Source organism: Eptatretus burgeri, chromosome 15 (genome assembly GCF_056783735.1).
Source record: "Eptatretus burgeri isolate ZD-2024b chromosome 15, Ebu_testis_v1, whole genome shotgun sequence".
Lineage (NCBI taxonomy): Eukaryota > Metazoa > Chordata > Myxini > Myxiniformes > Myxinidae > Eptatretus > Eptatretus burgeri.
Genome location: NC_140975.1, coordinates 72,006,960 through 72,026,691, shown reverse-complemented (window position 1 = coordinate 72,026,691; position 19,732 = coordinate 72,006,960). Strand labels below are relative to the sequence as shown.

Here is a 19,732-nt window from a genome sequence, read left to right as displayed (position 1 = left end):
TTTTGGGGTCAATAGGTCAAAGGTCAAGGTCACATAAATAGTCAATTTTCAACCGATTCACTTGACATCTACTGTATATACAGGATGTCCGAAAATGAATACTGTGTTCCAAAATGAACGTTGAAGACTTTTATTGTTATTTGGGACACTGACATAAATTTGATACGAATCCATGCATTAGACTTACGAGTTTTAGTTTGTTGTGAACACTGATTGTTATTTTATTTCTGTTTCAGGAGAAACCCCATTTTCTGATAGAATGGCAAGTCTTCAAGAGAAAGCAAAAACTGCACCACATTCACATACAAATGTGACAATCATTCAAGCCCAAACTCGTGTTCAGTATGAAATGAACAAACAGCGGCGGAAAAGAACTCCGCACAAAGATGGGTGGATCAGTTTGAGGCGACAGGATCAATCCTGAAGGGGAAATCTGCTGCGAGGTTAAGAAAATCAAATGAAAGGGTGAATACTGTGATGGAGGCATTTACCAACAGCCCTCAAAAGTCAATTAGAAGAGAGAGCATCACTTGAGTTCAACATGCTGAAAAGCTCTGTTCATTATGTCCTTCATAAAGAATTGACCTTCATTCTCTGACCTAAAACTTTCAAAAACCACAGTTTGCCATGGATGCTCGCTTTCCATCAACCATTCTTTTTTTCCAAATTCAGTGCCAACTCACCCCCCTCACCCCTCACTCTCACTCTCAAAGCAACCATCCCACTCTTCTCCCTCCAAGCCTCCCTCTCACCTCTCTCAAAAATCCCCCCCTCACCTTTCTCCAGCCTTTCATCCCCCTCACTCTTCCTTCTCAAAGTTGCCCCCCTCTCATCCACCAACCTGCCTCCCTCCACTGCCCTCTTACCTCCATCTCTTCACTCCACCTCCTCAAATCCTCAACTGCCTTCTTCCTTGTCTCTTGTCCCCCATCTCCCCCAGCACCACAGAGCCTTTTCTCCTCATTCGGCCCCCTCCTCTCGCTGTTCTGCAATACCCCACACTCCTTCAGCAACCCTCCTTACCTGCCCCCATCGTCCCTTGTCCTACCCTGCCCCTCCCCCTCCACCTCCTGCACCCAAAGCCTCCTCCCCTTCCTCTTCATTAAAAGTGTGGACCTCAAATATCCGGGGCCTTCGCTCAAACCTTTCAGATCTTTCCATACAGGTTGCCACTGACAAACCAGACATTATCTGCCTAACAGAAACGTTCCTCTCCCAAGACGTGTCTGACTCCCAAGTATCTCTCCCTGGCTACTCCCTCTTACGGTATGACAGACCTGAGCCTCGTCCTGGTGGAGGTGTTGCTCTCTTCATCAAAGACTCTATTCCTCACTCTCCATGCACTGCTCTCACTCCCCCACACCCCCAGGAATACCTCTGGCTTCGGCTTCCCCTCCACTCCCACCTCATGTTTATATGTGTACTGTACCGTCCACCGAACAGTGATGATGCCATCTACATCTCACTATCCGAAAACATGGACCATCTTCTATCTTCTAATCCAAACTCTCTCTTCCTCTTATGTGGTGACTTCAATTGTCATCACGCCAGTTGGCTAGGTGTGGGTACCTCTCTCACCTGCCATGGCACCTCAGCAAAAGCTTTCTGCAACTCATTGGGACTGCCTCAATCGGTCAACTTCCCGACCTGGATCTCAACCAATGGTACTCCATCTCTTCTGGATCTGATTTTGACAAATTTCCCTGACAATATCTGCTGCTCTTCCTTCGCTCCAATTGGTTCTTCTGACCACGTCCTTGTTAAAGTGGACATCTCTCTGGCTGTTATCAGAGAACCACCTCACCGCCGTCGAGTCTGGCATTTCACTCAAGCCGACTGGCAGGGTCTCCGAGCAGCCATTAAACTTACAGACTGGTCTCCTATCACTACTTTCTCAAACATCAACTCATCCTGGGAATTCTTTCAAAGAAACTTGCTCTCCCTCATGCACAGATTTATCCCCTCTCGTGTTCAGTTGTCTTACCCTTCCTCCCGCCCTTGGTTTACTGAAGCTTGTGGCGAGGCAGTTGTCCTGAAACAACTTGCCTTTGCCTCATGGAAAGCAAACCCAACTGAGGGCAATCTCAGTTCTTTCCACAAAGCTCGGAACAAGTGTGTATCTACCCTCAAGAGAGCCAGAAAACAACATCTTTCTCATCTCAAGTCTGAACTCTCAAACCTCTCTCCCTCCTCAAAATCCTGGTGGCGTTTAATCAAATCTGTTTCTGGTGTATGTTCCCTCTCCATCCCCTCCCTTACCTCAAATGGCCGCACTGCTGATTCCACACGTGATAAAGCTGAATGTCTAAACTCGGTGTTTGCAGCTAAATCTTGTGTCCTAAACCCATCACTATCTCTACCCACTTTACCCAGTCGCACCCAACTGTCCCTGGACTCTGTATCCTTTTCTCCTGACAAGGTGGAGAGCTTGCTTTCAAACCTCGAGTCAGATTCTGCAACCGGTCCAGACGGCATCAGCCCACGTGTCCTCAAAGCCTGCTCTTCTGCTCTTGCTCACCCTCTCTCTGTTATATTCACCCTCTCATTTGCCCAAGGTCATCTGCCATCTGCTTGGAAATCTGCTAACATCACTGCCCTGCATAAAAAGGTGCAAAAACAGATCCCTATAACTACAGACCAATCAGCCTTCTCCCAATCATCAGCAAGGTGATGGAATCCATCATCGCCTCAGATATGAAATCCTTCCTCTTCTCCAATGGCTTGATTTCCAATTATCAATTTGGTTTCAGACCAGGTCACTCTACCCTGGATATGCTGCTTCTGCTCTCCCATCAATGGATGGAGGTCCTCAATGCCAGACAGGAAATCCGAGCCGTATCCCTGGACATATCACGTGCTTTTGACACAGTCTGGCACCCTGCCCTACTCACCAAACTCTCTTCCCATGGTATTCAAGGCCATCTCCACTCATGGCTCGCAGACTTCCTCTCCTGTCGCAGTCAACGTGTGGCCCTAAATGGAGTTCTTTCATCCCCTCTTCCTGTGCAGGCTGGAGTTCCTCAAGGTAGCGTTCTGGGCCCTGTTCTTTTTCTGGTTTTCATCAATGATCTCTCGGACTCTCTGGAAAATCCTCTATTTCTCTTTGCCGACGACTCCACCCTCTGCCGTACCATCTGTCATCCCTCAGACCGGCAAGCAGCAGCTTCTTCACTCACTGCAGATCTGGATAAAATCACAAACTGGTCCAACACGTGGAACATGTCTTTCAATCCAGACAAATCTCACACTCTCACTATGTCTCTTCGAAAGGACCGTTTACAAAACCCCCCATCCACTTTCTCAACAATCCTCTGGAAGAAGTCTTTTCTTTCAAGCTTCTAGGTCTCACTATCTGCCATGACCTTTCCTGGGAAAGTCACATTTCCAACCTCGCCTCAAAAGCCAGTCGCCGACTGGGAATCCTCCGTCGTGCTAAGTCCTTCCTCGGCCCTCTTGAGCTCCTGACCACTTACAAAGCTTTTGTCCGTAGCCTGATGGAGTACTGCTCTCCCCTCTGGGCTGGTGCTCCTGCCTCCCACCTTTCTCGGCTTCACGCTGTCGAAACCAGGGCATTTAAGATCATCGGCATCTCCCGCAATGAAGCTGAGTCTTTGGGCCTCTCACTCAATCACCGCAGGTTGGTCGGTGGTCTTTCTGTCTTCTACCGACTCCTCTCCAGCCTTGCCCCCCTGCTCTCTCTGCGATTTGTCCCCACCACATTTCCACAGGGCGCTCAAGGTCTGCCAACAACCCCCTTCTGGTAAAACTACCAAAATCACGAATCACTGCTCATCTTCACTCTTTCATTCCTCTTTTGCCCGTCTTTGGAATAAACTTCCTCACTCTATTCTTTCCCATTCTTCCCTCCAGGCTTTCAAAACAGCTGTTCACCACCACCTCTTATCTTCCCCCATCCAAATCCTCGATCTTTTCTACCCCCGATAATCCACCCAAGCCCACTTCCTTCATTTCTCCTACTTTCCTTCCTGAAAGTCCCTGAAATGTCCATCTTCTCTTCGCCATGTTCCCCGTCCCATCCCCATCCCTCTCCCTTCCACAGTTCACCTAATGTGTCTGTTCCCCACTGTTTTGTCCCTTCCACTCCCGCCCCTCTTGTCTCATGCCTCCTTGCTGTGAGTTGTGTGTTAGCTCTCATACGAGCCTCGACCAAGGTATACAAAAAAAAAAAAAAAAAAAATTGAGGTTTAAATGTGAATTGCAAACAAGTCATCACTTTTAGAGGAAAATTATGAAACAAGAGCAAATGTTTATCAAGGATTAATTGACTGGATAGAAATCGGATGAACATCTTTTACAAAAGCTCATTTTTAGTGAGGAGGCCACATTTCACACATCAGGTAAAGTTAATCGTTACAATTATAGGATATGAGGAGAAGAAATAGTCCTTGGTCCAGTCGTGTCGAAAGGTACCAGATTGAGGCACAAAGAGGGATCTAATTTTTATGAAAGCCACATGTCTATAGTTTATAAAAATCATGGGGGACCATTTGGGAAATGTAGTATTTTGTCATTTTGGGGTAGCACATGCCTGGTGTTGGCTTAATGGTTAGGCTGATGAGCTTAGGATCCTAAGATCCTGAGTTCAAATCCCGCTTAGCTGTTGAATAAAATACCAGGTGGGGTTGACTCTGCCTGCCATCCTTCCAAGGTCGGCAAAATGAGTGCCAGCTTGCTGGTATGCTGTGTTAGAGTGGCGACCTGTCAAGGATTGTGCCCATTAGCCAAGGAGACTGCATAGGCAGCACCAACGCTCCGCACAGAGTATGGTCCCAATGGATGGATGGGGTACCATAGCAACCAATACTGTTGCGGAGTAACCAATATTGAAAATACATCAAAGGAGCATATCTCAACATCTGGACCATCGACAAACATGATCTTTGCTTCCATTTGCATAGTTTTGAGGGTACCAGATCCATTGGAATCGGTGTGAACTTCAGAGGTCGTTTTCAAGGTAAAGGTCAAAATTTTTAAAAAGCATTTTTTCGCATTTTTAGCCCATGTCGTTCATCCATGACACCACCATCTTCTATTAAATATATAAAGTAGTAGTGTATGTTTGTTTGTCCTCTTATAAAACTCGAGAACTACGCATCCCAGAGCAAAACTAAAGGCATAGTCGGAATCAGCATGTCTCAGAGGTACTACAGCACACCTTAGATCAGGGGTTCTTAACCTATTGATGATTCCAGACCCCCAATGGATTGTCCAACATGGTCCCATACCCTTCGCTTGACTGTCGAAATCATCATCACCACCAGTCTTATTAGTTGACAGTATGAATTCCAAAGATGTCAATAGCTTGAATTTATTTTAGATATGGATAGCTCGGAATAGAACTCGGAATTTTATGTCAGGTCAGGTTCGATCTGTGACCTGCTACAGGTACCATGTAAACCTGTACTAACCTGTTCCATGGTCGGGTTGTCGGCGACTAAACCGTCTCCCCCATCAGGTTTTCTGGTGAGGAGGGTGTTTGGATATGGACACCCAGCAGGATTAAAAACAAAACCTGTCAAAGGGCGGAGGAGCACCTTGTGAGCCAACGGCCATCCATATCTAGTGCCCAACTGTGTCTGCGGACGTCCTCCTGCAGTTGGGTCACTTCTTATTAGGAGGTTGGTGGCAGGATTTGCACTCCGGCCACCGTAAAACCCTTCATTCCGCAAAATGCAAAAACGCAAAAAAATCTGAAAACCCACTCCGTGGGAGTACCTCCTGTGCAGCTTCCCTTCGCAGGGCAGCTCACCGGATGACGGGATTGGGGCAAAGCCTTCGGGACCCCCAATCTTTGATAGGAGGGAAACCACGGGGTAACATCCCTGGGTCAGATTGCGGGAGAGTGCGTCGGAGTGGTGCTGAGGTGTCGTCCACCAGACGGCGGTCTCCTTGGGTTAACCTGAGGGGGTCCCTTCGGGTGGGTGCCTGGAATGTCCTATCCCTAAGAGAGGATGATCACCTGTCTCTGTTATCATCTGAGCTCAAGTGTTTGGACATCGGGATTGCAGCTCTCTCTGAGGTTCGGAGACCGGATTGCGGCGAGATAATGGTGGGTGGTTACACCTACTATTGGTCTGGTCGCTCTGATGGTTACCATACCCAAGGAGTTGCTGTAGCTGTGTCCAATAAGCTGACCCCAATGATAATTGAGGTAACACCGGTCAACGAGCGTATTATGAGATTAAGGATTCGTCACTCCTTAGGTGTCATTTCCCTGGTCTCTGTTTATGCTCCGACTGAGGCGAGTGATCTCACCGTGAAGGATGCATTCTACGCCACACTCGAGTCTGTGGTTGATCAGTGCCACAGACGAGATACACTTCTAGTCTTGGGGGATTTCAATGCATCGACTGGAACTGATAGGGACGGTTATGAGGTGTGTGTTGGTCCCCATGGGTCAGGAACTATGAACCAGAATGGCACTAAGTTCCTTGACTTTGCAAGAAGTCATGGACTTAGGGTGGCTGGTTCATGGTTTCAGCACCCACAAGCTCATCGCTGGACTTGGTATTCCAACGCTGGCGGTGTGGCAAAGGAGATTGACCATGTCCTCATTGACGGTCGTTGGAGGATGATCCAGAACTGCAGGGTCTACCGGAGTGCTCAGTTCCTCAATACTGACCACAGGCTTGTTGTAGCAACTCTAAAGCTGCACCTTAAATCCTGGAGAATGGTACCATCCCAGCCGAGGCTGGATGTTGCCAAGCTCAGGGATGAGAGAGTAGCTGAGGAGTTTGCGAACAGGCTGAGTGGACACTTGGGGGGTCTGGGTGATTTGGGGGGTCCTGAAGAGTTGTGGAGCGCCTTCAAGACCACCGTCCTTGATGTTGCCGGTGGATGCCTTGGAGCTCACCGCAGGGCAAAGAAGAATTTTGTCTCTCAAGGGACACTGGATACCATTGACCAGAGTCGCAGGGCCAGGCTGAATGGCAGAGCTGAGCTGTTCAGGGAGCTGAGGCGTAAAACTGTACGTGCACTGAGGGTGGACAAGGAGGCCTATGTGCGAGGAATCTGTGAGGGGGTAGAGCATCACCTGTGGACAGGTGATTCTCGTCCCGCTTACAGGGGAATTCGTGCATTACGTTCATCCAAGCCCATCCCTCGGAGCACTACAGTTCGAACAGAGAGTGGTAGGCTCTTGACAGAGGAGTCTGAAGTGAAGGCCCGCTGGGCCGGTTACTTTGAGCGGTTGTACCAGGCTGATCCCCCAAATGTCGAGTTGGACGTCAAGGGTGTTACAATCCCTGTTGCTGACCCTCGAATCAACTGTGGTCCACCTACGCTTGTGGAAACACGGGCTGCGGTGAACCAGTTGAAACGGGGCAAAGCTCCAGGGATCTGTGGCATCCATGCCGAACTTCTCAAGGCTGGTGGAAATGCTGCACTCGTGTCGTTGCATGCAGTTTTGTGCTCTGCCTGGAACACAGGCATCATCCCAACTGACTGGAAGAGGGGCCTTGTTGTCCCTCTCTGGAAAGGGAATGGTGATCGCCAAGACTGCAACAACTACCGAGGGGTGACGCTGCTCTCAGTGCCGGGCAAGGTCTTTGCTCGGATAATTCTCGATAGGGTTCGCCACCATCTGCTTGAGCACCAGCGTCCAGAGCAGTCAGGCTTTACACCAAAGAGGTCAACGATTGACCGTATCCTTGCACTTCGTGTCCTCACCGAACGCAGATGAGAGTTTCGGCAGGGCCTGCTTGCAGCCTATGTTGATCTCTGTAAAGCGTTCGATTCAGTGAATCGGGATGTCCTCTGGAGGTTTCTTGGTCTTCGTGGGGTGCCACCAAAACTGATCGATCTGATGTCTGAACTCTACTCTGGTACTGAGAGTGCTGTGAAGTGTGGTGGTACCATCTCTGACTTATTTCCAGTTGTTACTGGAGTTCGTCAGGGATGTGTACTTGCCCCCACACTTTTCAGCACTTGTATGGACTGGATTCTAGGGAGGATGTCGGAGAGATCAAGTTGCGGTGCGTCATTTGGGAATGTCAAGATCTCGGACCTTGACTTTGCAGATGATGCAGTCATCTTTGCGGAGACTTTAGACATCCTCTTGGGGGCCCTCGAGGTGCTGAATGAGGAGTCGGAGCCGTGGGATTACGGGTTTCTTGGGTCAAAACTAAGATCCAGGCTTTCGGTGACATCTTGGATGCTGCTGTCCTGTCTGTGTCTGTTTGTGGTGAGGATGTTGAGGTCGTGGAGAGATTCACTTACCTTGGCAGTGATATTCATGTCTCTGCTGGCTGCGAGTCAGAGGTCAATAGACGTCTGGGTTGGGCCTGGGGAGTCATGGATTCACTGGATCATGGGGTGTGGCGCTGCCGGTACCTGTGCCGCAGGACAAAATTCCGAGTCTTCAGGTCCTTGGTACTTCCAGTCTTGCTCTATGGGTGCAAGACTTGGACTCTGACCAAGGATCTGAGACGGAGACTTAATTCCTTTGGTACCATGTCTCTTCAGAGAATCCTTGGCTATCGCTGGTCGGATTTTGTGTCCAACGAGCGGTTGCTGAGAGAGACTCGGATGAGATTTGTTACCTGCATAGTCCGTGAGCGTCAGTTGCGGCTGTATGGACATGTGGCTCGTTTTCCTGACTCTGATCCTGCTCACCAGATTCTCTCAGCGAGGGAGTCTCATGAGTGGAGGAGGCCAGTGGGTCGACCACGTGCCTCATGGTTGCAACAGGTTGAACATCATCTCAAGATGATGGGGATGGGCCTGGCATCTGCCTGGGGGATGGCCAGACGGAGGCCCCTGGAGTACCGGAGGAAAGTGGACGCAGCGACGTGCTGTTCTGGCACATGCTCCCATACCTGACCTGACCTGAATAGAACATGAAAAGCAATCATAAGCATTTATCATATATATTTACAAATAAAAAAATAAAAAATAACCGAGAAATTACAAATATACAAACAGCTACAAGTATTTTACAATATAACTTTGATTCACCTATTTCAGATTATAAATCAGCAACTTTACTTCTTGTAGTTGAGTTTTATTTCACAAAAGAAGAAAACAAACTTGAATGTGCAAGTTTTTCAATATCTCGACTACAGAACACACACTCTTACTAATCTACTGAGATATTTGTTGTTGTTTTTGTGCAATCAAAATATGGAATCGGGGTACAGTTACTGATAATGCTACTCGCATGTCATCTGATGCATCAAGTCGATTTCTCCACTTTGCTTTCAGATTTAATAATGCAGAGAATCCTGTTTCGCAAAGGTACGTAGTTGTGAAGGGAACCAAAACATTCATTGCCCTCATAGCCAAGTTTGGGTAAGCTGCGATTTGCTCACACCAAAACTGCTTGACATCCATCCCAACCCTTTCAAAATCAGCTTTCTTTCTTGGGTCTTCTTGGAAGTCAATGAAATCATCCTTTGCTGAATCGTTGTCACTCAATCTCGATATATCAAACGAGAAAGGGTTTTGGATCCAAACAGATTCGATGCGAAGATCATCAATATCTGAGAAGTAACCTTGAAAATTTGTACATCGGACTTCCAAATGGTTCTTGACTTATTGAAGTATTTCTACAGGCAATGAATTACCATCTCCAATAAGAATATTGTCAAGGATTGCAAAGTTTTTCCAGGTTTCCGCTTTCAACACGGCAACTCCAAATCGGTAATTTCCTTGTAAATGCGACAAATTTTCCCCTGGCTTGAATAATGTCCACATCCCTTCCTTGCATTGACATGTTCAATTCATTGAGGAGACTAAAAATATCAGCCAAATATCCCAGGCTAACAATAAAATGTTCATCTTCAAAATGATTTCCAAGAGGGGATTGTTGATGTTTGAGGAATTCGAAAATTTCATCCCGAATTTCAAGGGCACCTGACTCAATTGCTTCACGGCATCCTCTTCCAGCATGATTTTAACCTTCACCAGTGCACAGGGCTTCACGAGGGTCTCTCAAATCGTGTAGGGCTTATTTTCTTTGGCAATCATGTGCGAAACTTTGTAGGAGGCTTCCAGAAGAGGTTTCCCAGGAGCAGCAAACCCATATGATGAAAATGTTGCTTTCAGATCATAACGAACTCTTTTCAACTTAAAAGCATCAATTGATGTGCCAACATGATTACTGTGCTTGCTTTCAAGATGTTCTCTCAGTCCTGATGTCTTCAAATTTCCACTGCTCATTAACAAATTGCAAATCATGCATTGGGGTCTTTCAGTTCTGTGCTGTGTCACGTGATTGGGTTTTTGTATATCATGCCTCGCCCGCTAGGGGTGGCAGGAGTGTACTTCTGGTCGCGCAATAAAGCGGAGTTGATGCTGGCTTGCGTGCTTCTGGCGTCCCACTGCGCCTCGTACACTCTAGTTGGCTGATGAGGATGGTTGAATACGGACTTGTGCCCGTTTTCGACGGAGAGGACTTCGAATTGTTTTCGGAGCAATTGGAATGCTATTTCCACGCGAACGATGTGGTCGACGAGAGCAAACAGAAGTCGATCTTGCTCGCTTCGCTTTCGCCCGAGCATTATCGGCTACTGGGTGATTTGGTGGCACCGAACAGGCCCCGGGATGACGAGCTGTCGTTTCGGGACATTGTGGAGAAAATGAAAGCACACATGGCGCCGGAGAAGTCATTACAGCTCGCTCGATTCCAGTTCGATCGCCTCTCGAAGGGTGCAGAGAAACGCATCGCTGATTTTGTGGCGCGGATTAAGCATTCTTCCGTGGCCTGCAAGTTCACGGCGGGGGAGCGTCCAGCTCGGCTCAGAGATCGTTTTATTGCTGGTTTACGAGATGCGAAGATGGTTTCAGCGGTTTTACGGCTGAAGGGTGAAGCCATTACATTCGACTCGGCGGTCAGTGCGGCTACAGCGGTCGAGCAGACTCGCGGGGATTTCGAGCCATCACCGGCCACGCGGGGTCGCGAGCACCCCGGGACGCGCGCATGACCGATGCGGGTCGGACGTCGCCACGCGGCCGCGCGTGCGGCCGGGTGACCCCGCGGACATGCTTGGGATGTGGAGGTCGACACCTGCGCCGTGCATGCCCGTATAAAGGCAACGTGTGTTTGAATTGTCACAAGGTGGGTCATTTGGCGCGTGTGTGCCGTGGGGCGACGGCCACTGTTAAGGTCATGGACGGCGATGTGCGAGGCGACTCGGGGCGGAACCAGCGGCCGTTGTTGAGCCTGTTTTCAATTGGCCCGGCGACGGCGCGCCCGATGACAGTGGAAGTCGAAGTGAACGAAACGCCGATCACGTTCCAGGTCGATACGGGAGCAGCGGTGTCGCTCATAGGCGAACAGACCGCGTGTAGACTCAACGGCCTGAAGCTTCTCAGGTCAAACCTCACACTGTTCACGTACACCCGCGAGAAGATAACGCCAGTCGGGATGGCAGACGTGTCTGTGAGGTATCAAGGCCAGGTCGCCACGCTTCGGGTGTACGTCGTGCGGGGGAGGGGGCCGTCTCTCCTCGGCCGAGATTGGATGGCCCGCATCAGGCTAGACTGGGCCGCAGTTCACCTTGTGCAACCCGTGCCGAGCCAGTGGGAGGATCAGTTGGAGGAGATTCTTCAAAGACATCAAGGGTTGTTTAGCGACGACCTTGGGAAACTCAAGGGCATGGAGGCAAAACTCTTCTTGAAGGAGGGGGTGGTTCCTCGGTTTTGTAAACCGCGTCCGGTGCCGTATGCCCTGCGGGACAAGGTCAAGGGTGAACTGGATAGGCTGGAGGCCTGTGGAGTGATCGAACGGGTGTCGTGCTCGGATTGGGCCACCCCGGTTGTCACGGTGCTGAAACGGAATGGAGACGTCTGATTGTGCGGGGACTTCAAATCCACGGTTAACCCGGGGCTCAGCGTGGAGCAATATCCATTGCCGTCAATCGATGAAATATATGCACGATTGGCGGGGAGTCAATACTTCACGAAGCTAGACCTGCGTGATGCATATTTTCACCTGGCGATGGATCCCGGGAGTAGCGAGCTTTTGACAATCAACACATGTCAAGGACTCTATCGATATACCCGACTCTGTTTTGGGATTGCTTCGGCCCCAGCTTTGTGGCAGAAAGCCATGGATCAAGTTTGCATTGGCCTGCCCGCTCAGACCTACCTGGACGATGTGCTCATTGCGGGGAAAAAGGCGGACGAGCACCTTGCGAACATTGCCCAAGTGCTGACAAAGCTAGAAGCGTGCGGCCTGCGCTTGAACAGGGACAAGTGCGCGTTCTTCAAGCAGCGCTTGGAATACCTCGGGCACATCATCACGCCGGAGGGGCTATTGAAAGGTCCTCGGAAGGTGGAGGCGATTCAGCACATGCCACCGCCTCGCGACAAGACGCAGCTGCGCTCGTTCATTGGTATGGCCCAGTATTACCAAAGCTTCGTGCGCGGGCTCAGCTCACAACTTGCGCCGTTAACGCGGTTGCTCAAGAAGGACGAGCGCTGGGCTTGGGGGCCTGCACACCAGGTGTCGTTCGACCGCGTCAAGCGGCTGCTCACAGAGGATACGGTCCTCGTGCACTACGAGCCTGCGCGTCCGCTCCTATTGGCATGCGACAGCTCTGCATATGGCATCGGGGCAGTGCTCTCTCACAGGATGGACGATGGTTCCGAGCGGCCTGTTTGTTTTGCATCCCGGACCCTGTCCACAGCAGAGCGCGGATATGCCCAGATTGAGCGTGAGGCTCTCAGCCTCGTCTGGGGTGTGCGGAGGTTTCATCAATACCTGCTGGGGCGGCATTTCACTTTGCAGACGGATCACAAACCGCTTCAATTCATCCTGACACCCGAGCGCGGGGTGCCGGTGGTAGCAGCCGCGCGAATACAGTGGTGGTGTCTGTTTCTGGGTGCTTACGATTATGATATTCAGTTCCGAAGCACCGAGAAGCATGCTAACTGCGACGGGCTCTCTCGCTTGCCGTGTGCGGAGGGTCCAGCTGCGTCTGAGTTGGGCGACCGGGTCGATGTGTTCGCGCTGGGCCAGGTCCAAAGCGGGCCGGTCACGGCCAGGCAGGTCGCGGTGGAATCGGCTCGTGATCCGGTGCTTGCCCGTGTCGTCCAGGCGATTTCTACGGGGAATTGGAGCGATCTGCCTTCGACACCGGCATTTCAACCTTTCACGTCACGCGCAGCGGAGCTGTCGTTGGTCCAACAGTGCGTAATGTGGGGAATGAGGACGGTGATTCCACCGAGGTTCAGGCAGCGGTGTTTGGAAGAACTGCATGTCAGTCACCTTGGCATCGTGAAGACCAAGAGTCTTGCTCGTAGCCTGTTGTGGTGGCCGGGGTTGGACAAAGACATTGAGCAGTTGGTTAAGCGTTGCGCCACGTGCCAGACAGATGCTGATAACCCGCGTCGAGCTTCGGGTCTCTGGCCTGTGCCAGACCGAGCTTGGCAGAGGGTCCATGTAGATTTTGCGGGACCGGTTAATGGCAAAATGTTTTTGATTGTGATCGATGCATTCTCTAAATGGCCGGAGGTTGTAGTAATGCAGCATACATCAGCAAACATTACAGTAGAGAAGCTGCGGATGATCTTTGCTAATAAAGGGTTGCCGGAGATCCTGGTCTCTGATAATGGTCCGCAGTTCATCGCGGGTGTATTTGATGAGTTTATGCGCCAGAATGGTATTCGACATCTAAGGTCCGCACCGTATCATCCTGAGACGAATGGCCAAGCTGAGTCGTTTGTCAAGATGTTGAAGCGGGCTTTGCGCAGGGGGGGTGTTGCACCTGTGCAGAAGGTGGTCGATGTCTTTTTGCTCCATTACAGGAACGCAGTTCATCCTGTCACGGGTGATTCGCCTGCCATTCGTCTCTATGGACGGGCTTTGCGGTCCAGGCTGGATTTGCTGCGACCTGGAGGGTCGGGGAGTGGGGCAATGTCGCGTTCGACGCAGCTGCGCAGCTTCGAGGTGGAGCAGCGGATAATGGTGCGCGATTATTTCCACGGTTCCAAATGGGTGCCGGCGGTGGTCTCTGTGGTGCTGGGGCCGGCGAATTGCATGGTGCGGACTGATGGTGGGGATGTGTGGAAGCGGCACGTGGACCAAATGCATGATCGCTGTTCAGCATCACCCCCCCCCCCCCACACCTCCCCGGGCCGAACGATGCGGGACCCCCATCGGTAGTATCGCCGGCACCTGACGTTGTATCGCCGGGGCTGGTTGGGCCGACGCCAAGGGGGTCTTCGCCTGATGCCGTCCTCCCCGGGGACGTCGAGCAGGCTGGGCGGTCGGGGGTGGCTGGTGTTGCGGAAAATGCGAGTCCGGCGAGGGTGTCACCTCGACCGAGCCGGGAGGCGTCTGAGCCTGGGCTGTCTGGTGGCGCTGCCCGTCCGAGGCGGGTCAGGGTGCGGCCGCGGTATTTGGAGGATTATGAGTGTTGATGGGTTTCAGATGGTCATGTTGTGATTGTCCGTTCATCGTGTGACGGGTCATTTTACGAGGGGAGGAGTGTGCTGTGTCACGTGATTGTGTTTTCGTATATCATGCCTCGCCCGCTAAGGGTGGCAGGAGTGTACTTCTGGTCGCGCAATAAAGCGGAGTTGATGCTGGCCCGTGTGCTTCTGGCGTCCCACTGCACCTCGTACACTCTAAGTTCCATCTCATTCTGTCATACAGGTGAAGCCAAAACCAAATATGAATCATTCCACTTCCGTTTTTTGACAGACATTTTGCAACAAATCTGTGAAAGAAAAATACAAAAACTGTTAAACGCATACCGGTAATGAAAATTCAAATAAGATATGATTTTTTTATGGAACAACAGTATCCGAGAAATAGTATTTAAATTTTTTTTTAAATAATTTAATCAGTAATAAATTTGTTTCATTCCCAAAACAGTTAATTGGTACCAGAACCAGCGACGAGCAAACCAGAGAGCCAGATCACACGCTCAAGCAGACAGAGAACCAGACTACTCGCTCAAGCAGACAGGGCGCAATTATTCGTTCTTCTTTCTTGCCTTTCCTCCTTCTCGGGCACGGTCCGCTCATGCGTGGCCTGCTCTCATTGGGCAGACCGTGTGTCGCGGCTCCTCCTTGGCAAAAAGACCACCCCGGCTCTGATCCGCTCGTCGCCCATTGGCCGCAAATTGACGCATTCTCTCATTTGGCGCCAGGCCAGAACGAAACGCTTCGTGAGTGCGCGAACAGCTCGGACAATTCCTCCAGCAGTGTTGTTGTTGGCGTTGTCATAAGTGTAAAAATCCTATCTATAAAATAACTTCACAGCGCATGTACACGTATTTCCCATTCGTATATCAAATATATTCGTAATCAAATATGTACATATATTCAGAGATAGAGTCCCATACCCCCAGCATTTAGTTCCCATACCCCCAAGGGGTATGGATACCCCCTGTTAAGAACCACTGCCTTAGATGTTTAAACCAGAGAGTTGGTGTCAAAGCCACCCAATGCTCACCTGTTTATACATTTATCGTTTTTAAAAGACTAGTCTAATACTATTTTTTATAAAGCATTGCAGTGAAGTCTGATCGAAATAATTTTAAAGCAGTATATGTATTTGTATATTGTAATCAGTAAAAAATAGTGTGGTAGATAAAAACATTATAAAGGAAAAAACTTTAACGTTGATGTGCTACAAAAAAGTTAAGTTCAAAACAGGTCAACAATTTTAAAAATTTGAAATTATTTTTCAATTTCAACTTTACTACATCAATAATATACCCCAAAGGAACTTCCATGCCAAATATCAGCATCCTACTACACATATTAAATGAATGGCAAGCTTCTAAATAACTTGCACAAAAAACTTTAACATTTTCACGCTGACACTGACGCTCACGCCGGGGGTATCGCTATAGCTCTCTGTTCTTCGAACAGGCGAGCTAAAATCTGAAAAAAAAATTCGTCGATTTTTTTTTTTGGCAGGTTCAATTTTTCTGCCGCAATTGATTCATTTTCCACGTCGTGACTTTTTTTTATTCACAACCTGATCAAAATAAGACAGACATACCAGTGGATGGACAGACCAGTGAACGTTTACAAAGTTTCTGATCAAAATTTGACTTTCTGATTTTAGATGCCCTGAAAAAGAAAGAGCTCCATTGGTCCCAAGGCAGCTGCAGCTAAGCGAAAACACACTAAGAGACAACAGGAGACTGAAGAGGAGCGATCAGCCACCTCTCGGACCAGCAGAGCAGTGAAGCTCAGCATCCTGGCACCCAACAGTCAGACACGCAATGTGGTCTACCCCAAGGCACTGGAGCACTGATGACGAACGCTGACAACGACAAAGAAATGTGAAATGTGTCCGAATTAAATGCGATATATAAATGTAATATATATTAAGCACCACAATTTACCCCTTTCTTATTCCTATTTTTTCCCCCGGGCAACGCCAGGTACTTGAGCTTGTTTTCAAATAAATGTTTGCATTTTTTATTTTAAACATCAATGTCGCCGAGCTAAAAAATTGACATTTCGCAGTTGCTCGGGCCAGGATGTGGTTGCTCTGGTGATGAAAAACAAAATCCCACTCCACGCCTTCATAAAGGATATAATTAAATAAGGCCGTTAATTATCTCCAAAATGGGTGTTTTAATTAACCCAAACACCCAATTTTCACTCTTGCACTTCCTTGGAGTTCCCTTAGTATGCGTGCAAAGTTTCAGGCTGATGGGTTTCATCGTTTTGGAGTTATGAAGGACACACACACACACACACACACACACACACACACACACACACACACACACACACACACACACACACACACACACACACACACACACACACACACACACACACACACACAATTTGTACTCGGGGGGGGGGGGGAACATTTCAAGGAAGAATGTAAAAACATAGAGGGATGACATCTCAAAAACAACCAAACAAGGTAGGAATGACACCACATTACAATCCCACATTTCGATGCCACAATACGATACCACAATCCTCATGGATTACCATCATCATGACATTTTACTTTTGTTGTGGGATTGTGATGGAACAACTTCAAAAGATGTCATAATGGTAGTCCATAAGAGGATTATGGTGTCATATTGTGGTGTCATTCGTACCTTGTTTGGTCATTTTTTTTATTTTTGAGATTTTATCCCTCTGTGTTTCACATTCTTCTAAACAAATTTTTTTTTCTTGTTTCTACAAAAAAAATTTGCCAGTAATAAAATGTTTAATGTTTCACATTTTGCCTCAGTCCACTATGTGGATTACCACCACTAAACTGAAAATAAATAAAATACTCATTGCCATTCACAACACACATAGCCCGATGAAGCTGCTGGATGCCATCTTGGTTAGCACTCGATGCTGGGTGAAGGCGATTTCCGTCATGCATTTTAAGGAAGCTTACGAAGATCAAGTCTGCCCGTTCATTTCACAAATGTTTTTTTAGTCAAAATTGAAAACATGAATTTACCTGTCGTTTTTTTATTAGTACCAAAATGATGCAAATCAAAGTGTTGAAATATAAACAACTTTTTGCATAGTAATATCCAAATCGTTGGCATAGTGAGATGCTGAGAGAATGTACATGTATGCTGCAGGCAGGGTGATTAATAAACGTGTGTGTGTGCCGTCCTTCTGATGGACGTTAAACTGGAAGTCCCGTCGCACACTCATCTCTAAGCTGTCTAGTTATCGCCGGCACCAGCCGGTTCGTGAAAGACTTGGTCAAACTTCCCTCAGCCGAACCAGGCCGAACAGACGAGAAGGTGGGATGAATGATGGCCATTAACATACACTCGTTATTCCTACCCCATTCATACTCCCAACATTGAAAAAAATGTTACAAACCAATTTGCGACCAACAAACAAATTGATTTACCAACAGTGTTCAAGTGATGAACACCAAATGAGAAACTGTGATAATGCAGTGACATTTCAGAGTCAAACAACACCATTCCTGTTCATCAACATGTAAGAATTACTTGTGAAACGTCTTTCCATAACCCTCCCATAACAGATTGGAGCACTTTATTGCCGCACAAAATGTCATTTGAACATTTATTTGGCTTCTTCAATCTGGGATGCGTTCAAAACCACCTTGATCCGCGACGCGAGTCAGTCACGTGGTGCTAACGAAGATGGCGCCGGTCAAGTGACCTCGAGCTCACGGTGGCGACACTTTTCATGGGTTATGAGCGTTCTATTTATTTTCAATGTTTTATTTATTTTGATATTTTGGTTTGGATCAAATCCATCTGTTATTAAATTGTTTTAATTCTTGTTTCAGTTGTTAGGGTTAGGGATGTTAGGGATTTGGTGATGGTTTGGATATGTATAGTTTACGATAAGTAGTTTACACCATGTATTAGCTCCTAAAAGAGCTATTTATATTCTATATACTTTAAAAACTCCAAAGCAAAAGAAAAGAAGAAAAAGTAAAAGAAGGCCTCAATGTTTCGGGTGGCATGCTCTGCCCATTGACAGGAGGAAGTGTCGATGTGCGGAGCTTCCTCCTGTCGATGGACGGGGCATGCTGTCTGAAATGTTGAGGCCTGCTTTTGCTCTTTCTTCTTTTCTTTTGCGTTGGAGTTTTTGAAGTATCTCTATGAATGAATGTCAGTGTGTGTGTGTGTGTGTGTGTGTGTGTGTGTGTGTGTGTGTGTGTGTGTGTGTGTGTGTGTGTGTGTGTCCTCCATAATTCCAAAACCATGAAACCTAACAGCCAGAAACTTTGCACGCATACGAAATGAACTCCAAGGAAATTCATGAGCGAAAATTGGGTGTTTGGGTTAAAACACCCCTTTTGAAGATAATTAACGGTCTTATTTAATTTTATCCTTTATCGGGCACCATCCTCGGCCACCTCACTTTCTCCATGAGCCAGCCATCAATATTTTGGAGTTGACTACCAGAAAGGGTGAAGAAAAGCCACTATTTTTCAGTTAAGTTGATGTCTGCAGAAAAAAAATATATGATTGACATCTCAAAAGAGTAGCCAAGTACCTTTTTGGCATCCATCTTGGAAAATGGCTGCCTCGTTTGAATGGCTGCCTGCCTCTGTCACCCCTCGTTTGCTGCGGAACATTTGGTATCTGAGTTCATTAACTTCAGTCACTTTGGTATTGCGATAGTAAAGTTTACAAACCCCTGGATAATTCAGAACACGTCACTGGTAATGTTACAGCTTGTTCCAAGTGATACGAATATATCTATGAACTTCTGACCATGCAGGAAGATTTATAAAGCCTTCATCTTTCCTTGCCTGGCAAATGCGCTGAGGGTGTCCCATTCAGTCCACGGATGAAGCCCTACCAAGGATTTGTCCGTGGCAAAACACCAAGGAATAATGCCTCGGATGCACGAAAGAGAGAGGGACCAGTCCCCCTCTCTGTCAGCACGCAGCAATCCAAGAAGAATATGAACCATCTCTATGGATGCCATCCAAAAAGCTGCAAGTTGACCTTTGTCGTGTCATGAAACTTGCACGTAAGCGAGAAACAGGTCAAAAATCATCTGGCAAGGTTTGTTCATGACAGCAGCATCGTGTTGTGTGACAAACATTCTGGTGAAGCTCAGATTCTACCCAAATAGTGTCATTCAACTTCGGCAGATCTTCAGCATGGTTGGTTTATAGCCATTCTTCAAAGCCTGACCATGCTAACCTCAACAGCGCTTCATATGTCAACTTATGAAGACGGACAGCCCGGTTGTACTGTCCTCCCCACCCCCACCCCCCCCCCCAAGAACCATGTTGATTGATCCTTCTGTAATGACACCTGATTTCACAGGCAGATCT

At 48.2% G+C, this 19,732-nt stretch overlaps 1 protein-coding gene across 3 annotated transcripts in view; it reads right to left on the bottom strand.

Moving 5' to 3' along the window:
- The window catches only part of CUL9 (cullin 9), a 352,312-nt gene that overhangs the window by 161,080 nt on the left and 171,500 nt on the right, over positions 1-19,732 (bottom strand). The gene's annotated exons all lie outside the window — the stretch shown is intronic.